The sequence below is a fragment of the Juglans regia genome, chromosome 15 (genome assembly GCF_001411555.2).
Source record: "Juglans regia cultivar Chandler chromosome 15, Walnut 2.0, whole genome shotgun sequence".
In the NCBI taxonomy this organism is placed as follows: Eukaryota; Viridiplantae; Streptophyta; class Magnoliopsida; order Fagales; family Juglandaceae; genus Juglans; species Juglans regia.
The window spans coordinates 4,827,505-4,833,504 of NC_049915.1; positions in this window are offsets into that span (position 1 = coordinate 4,827,505).

Here is a 6,000-nt window from a genome sequence, read left to right on the forward strand (position 1 = left end):
ACTAGATTTAGTATGCCTCAGGAAGCAAAGCTTTTGCACAATCATGCATATCTAGGCTGATTAGGTAAGTTTCATGTTGCTTCACTTTTTTAAACGATGGTCTGGTTGGTTTTGTCTTGGTGCCATGATATTATATTCTGGTTTTGATTCAGTGGTTCTTCTTTTCCTGTTAAAAGTTTATGTATAAAAACCCTTTAGCTAAAAAATAGGTAACTAATGCCAACGTTATAGATTGAAAGGAATCTGCTGTGGCAGAGAAGTTTTTAAGGGAGAGCAATCCTTTGATTTTCTAGAAATGCAGCCCTAGATAAGGTTGTATTAATGTATTTTCTCAGAAGATAGCTACCCACCTTAACTAGATGGGATGAGAAGCTTTGTTGAGTTTTAGACGAACTTGAATAGCTGAATGTTAAAGTAGTAGTGATATATGAATTTTTTAGATGTAAATAGTATCTGTAACAGATATTAGTGCATGAGTTTGACTGCGCATGCACATGCACATGCACATAGAAGAGGTTATCTACAGCCCCTAGCCACACATAATTTTGTTAAGAGTTCATTTAATGGGCTAAGGATCTTGATCAGGAGCAACAACAAACTGAGCCAGTTTGAAACCTAGTTGCAAACAACTTTCTTAGCGTGATATAGTTTCCTAACATAGTTCTCAGACTGATGATGTTTTGTGATGTAATGCAGACCTTTGAACTTTGTTGCATTTACAAATCCTTAATGCATTTAACTGTAATTTTGATCGAGGTTATGAGTTCTCTAATTTGAACTGATTATCTTAGCAAGTGTCTGTGGACATCTTCGCGCCAAGGCTTAGGGTCAGGACTAGAAGCAACCACAAAGAACGCAAGTTACACACCTGAAAAAATCGTATGTATTCTTTTGTAGCATGAAAACACTAACCTATTGCCAGATCTAATCTTGAACTCTTCTCCCTTTGTCAGCTCTCACAGAACAGGTGGCTGGTATGTCACCATAATGAACTGCCTTTTATTATTATTGTAGGAAGATATTTATTGATATTACTATTAATATTATTTTTTTAATTTGTTGCTCTTATATGTGCATGTCCAACAATGTCAAGTAGGTTTTCCTTAGGCTCACACCTATAGAATACCTTTTTTTTATCAGTTCTTCATAACCTATAGAATACTATTAGATTGAACCTGTTGTATAGGTTGCAATTTATGGTACATTTTTCAGTGTATGACAATAACTTGTACAAAAAAAAAAAACTTACGAAGTTTGTCTGAACATTATATGCTGTAGAATACTGTTCAATCTGTGAAAACTTGTCTGAACATTCAGCTCATATGAGCATGCTCATAACTTTCTGTTTAATCCGTCTTCATCATAGGCGCCACGTATTTTCCATTGAGATTTTACCTGTTTTGTTGCTTTACAAAGTTGTAGGCAAAAAGGATGTGCTCCTATGGATTTCTAGTATGAGTTTTGCTACAAATCAGCAACTGTTCACATCACACACTCCACACATGACGTGAAATTTTTTTTTTTTTTTTTCATAGGGTGTACGAGTGTTTTTCATAGGATGTGGGGTGTTTTTCATAAAGTGTGGGATATGGGATGGTGAATAGTGGCTGATGAAAAGAATTTTTCTTCTAATATATCGTCTATTCCATGCAAGGAGTGAAAAATCATTATGTGCATCATGTTCAATTGTAGTTGCGCGCTATTATTTTTATAAATTGGGGTTAATGACTAAGTCATTGAAAAACCCAGTCAGTCTTGCAGGTTGTGTTTGTTGACCAAATATTTCAGGATTCATTGTTTTGGCTGAGTGGCTGAGGATTTTGTTCATTGACTGTCGGAAATGACAAAACCCTCCTGCTTTAAGGAGGCCATTGTTAGGATGGTTCAGTGCAGGAGATTGAGAGTTTTTTCTTCTTTTCTTGTTCAAGTTACTAGCATATTGTAACAGCCATTTTTTTCATCTATTTTTGTTTGTACTTTTTCTAAAAGTAAATTTATTATTATTATTATTTTTTTTTTTTTGTCTTTTTAATAATAAAAGAATTATGGGGTGGAAACAGCCCCTTACAAAAACGAAGAAAGCCCAATACACAGCAGCTAGATCTGAACGCTGGGTGCAGTGAGCCAAAACATGCAGCACCCGAATACTGCATCCATAGAATTCAGCACTTTTAACTTCCCATTCTTACAAAAACAGGAAGATGAATTTTCTTCTTCCATTGTGACACAATAAGAAAACAGAAGCAAGCTAAGAGATGATACGTCCATTAAAACCAGCACCTGATCAAAGCCTCCATATCATCCACTTCCAGCCTCACCCTAGCTATATATGCATGGAGTTTTGCACCCAACATCTCCAAGGAGGACATCTCTGAAGACGCTATATGTTATCCTCATTCCAAACCACAGCCATTGCTAGCACATATAAAAAGAGTCCGTGACCAGCAGATTCATCACCCAATCTGATCTAGCTAGATGGATGCCTGATAAAAGGCAATGCAATAACTTTAAGCAGCGCATGATGAACAACATCAATCTTAGTGAGTTTTTTCTACCAACTTTTGATTATATAATGTTTACAGAAGCACGAAAAGGTGTAGGAGTTCTATTTTAGTGCAGCACTTCCATGATATGAGAATATTATATGTCCACTTGTTGCTGGGAATTCCTGGTCCATGATTGACATGATTAATTTGCAGTCAGAGGCAAAACTAAAGTGATCTCAAGCTAGACTGACCCATTTCTTTTATTTTATTCTGATTTCTGTTGCTGCCGACTGAATGACTCCTTAGTTTGGACAGTTAGCCAAATTCCTACGTCTTCCAAGTTCTTCTGTCTCTCTCACTCTCATCTCTTATGCAATTTTATATATATATATATATATATATATATTTATGGCAATACCAACATTGGCCCAACATCTGACAGTTCATTTTTAATAGTTGTAGGATAATACTATTCTTTCCTCTTCATTTTACAGCTCAATTCTATCGCTTTGCTTTTTTATTTTTTTTTTTATCTAATAATTAAAAAAATATTTTTTTAATAATATTATAATTTTTTTTATTTTTTTAAAAAATATTTAAAAATATGAAAATTACATATATAAAAAGATAAAAAAATAAAATAAAATAAAATCCTATAACTAATTATAGCTCACAGCTACCGCTGGGAGCGGTGAGTGTAGCAGCATAGTTTTATGATTGTCACGGCTTTGAATGATTGCAGAGTGCAGACGTACAGTTGCTATCATATTCCAGATTTTTTTGCGGCAATTGCTTAGTGCTGAGTTTTTCTTTCCCTTCGTTTCTTATCTTCTTTCCAATAGCAGCTTCTGCAATTCAGCGCTTCGGTACATTTGAAAGTATTTATGTCCAAAAAATTAATTTTGCAAGATTTATTATTGATATAGTTAATACATTACTAATCTATAAACTTCATGATTAAGAGATCAAACATTGCAATATTAAAAAATATTAAAATTAATATATATTTTTATATCAATTAATACGAAATATTTTTATATAAATAATATGTTTGGTTTGTCGTTCTTTACCTTCTTTTTCAATTGATTTTTTATTAAATAGAAATATTTTAATCATAAATAAATTTTATAAAAATAAACTCATAAATTGATGTAATTTGATGTGATATGTTAAATTATAAAATTAATTTTATTATAAAATAAATTAACAGATTACAAAAAATCACGTTAATTTTTAAATTTATTTTTATAAAATATTTTTGTAGCCGCTTCTTGATTTGATAGAGAGAATTTTGAAATCCTTCGTCATTAATGAATGGGATATTAATAAAACTTTTCTTTCATACTTGTATTAAAAGAAATAAATTGATATTGAGTAAATTTAACTTTTATTCCTTTTTTAAACAGTGATTTATATATATATATATATATATGAGAAATGTTATAATTATAAAGAGATTTTATAAAAATAAATATATAAATTGACGTAATTTGATATAATGTATTAGTGTTATCATAAAATAGATCTACTGTATGGTATGAGTTAGTTCAAATTGTAAATTTATTTTTATGAGATCTATTTATATTATTGCATTTTAATATATGTGTGTAGCTTGGAAAGATGATTTAATAGAGTGGATTTCTAATTAAGCTATATATTCTTCCTCCGTGCCATCTCCATCATAAATGAGATAATTTAATAAAACTTAATTAGCTGTCGTACTCTTCTTAAATAATAAGGCTATTCAGTAGTTAACAAGTCAAAATAATGAAACTGATTGCCTCGAACCTTTTCGCCAAACCATTACCCAAGTGCCACGTTTCTATGATAGATATTGATCATTGTTAGTCACCGCTAGCTAGCTAGCAAGCAAGCTAATTAAGCACTCTATAATTAACAAATAATGCTAATAATTTTCAATTAAAATTTAAAAATAAAGAAAATTAAATTAAATTAATATAATATTTATTACATCATGAGTGATGTGTCACCAATCATGTCGTGAAGTTTGTAAAATTTTTATTTTTTGTGGTAAGATTTGTACGAACAATATGTAGCTCAAGCATATGATTAATTGGCTTCATTTTCATTTACATCTCCATTTACAACAACCACCATAAGGCTATATAGGGAACCACAACAAAGTGAGTTACATTGGATCTAAAATGACTATAATGATGGAGTGAGATATACTTCTTAGTAGAAGAGAGAGATATCTCGTGAGATTCACGTATTAAGAGAGAGGTGATAAAAAATAATGTTGAAGATGGATTGCGACGAGAGGCATCCTATAAGTGGTCGTGATTTGTAAGTGCCGTACAATATATATGATCGCAAGCTTCTCCCAACAAAGGGAAAAGCTTGTAATCAAAGTTCTTTTAAAGATAAAATAATTCGAACTAAAGTTAATAACATAGAAAAAAAATCGACTTAAACATTACAATAGGATTGTGCCGGATGTCATGTAAATTAGCGGTAGCGTGTTTTCTACACGAGTCAGAATTTTCAGTTGACGCATGAAAAGTTTCGAAAAATAAGAGGATAGATAGTTCAATCGACGCGTCGCGAGGTGGATGATGCATGCATGGTAACTCTATGTTAGATGCACTAGGAGAGCACTTGAGAAAGAAAGGGAAAAAGAGATGAGATGGAAAAGGTGATACGATTTGAGGGGAGAGAATGAGGAGAGAAGAAGAAGAGAGGCAGAAGCCGAATATATAATATTATATTTTTCCAAAGCTGTGTTCTGATATCTCCGCTAGGTAGAGATAGAATAATAACAATGCTCATTGACAACAAGATTATGCAGAATTCCTTCTGCACCCAAAAAAAAATGAAAATTTACTCTTCCACCCTCCCAAGTAGAAAATGTGCCCCCACCTTCGTAATTTCCACAACTTAGGTTCGTTCACCATTTGCGTGGACGGAAGTACTCATTTTCACAGCCGCAAAAATCCATCTAAGCACCGACCCCTCTCTCTTTCTATCCAAAAACTACCTCCCACTTGTCCACAAAAACCAAACTCCTCGTCACCATCATCATTCACTCTTTAATCATATAAAGATTCTAAGAAATAAATTTATAATCTGAGATAATTTTACGTAATATGTTAAATTTATTTTATTATAAAATAAATTTTATAGTTTAATGTATTATATTAAGTTAAATAATTTTATAAATTTATTTTTATAAAATTTATTTATGATTAAAATATTTTTTATATAATTAAAGATATTAATAACATGTATTAGGTTATGTCATGGTTCGACAAACAAGGACATCTTAATCAGCATCAAATTAAGGGGGGGCTTTGGAGTCGGGTTGTTGCTTCGAGTGCTTGCTTGCGTACAAGAGGCGTAACCATCCAAGTCGGCTCTCACATGCCCACAAAACCGCTACGTGCATTTTCTTTTTTCTTTTTTTCATGAACTCTCCAAATAAATTGCCCTTTCAGACCCACCAAAAGTGATCAGCAACATATATATATATATATAATTACATGCATATTGCATC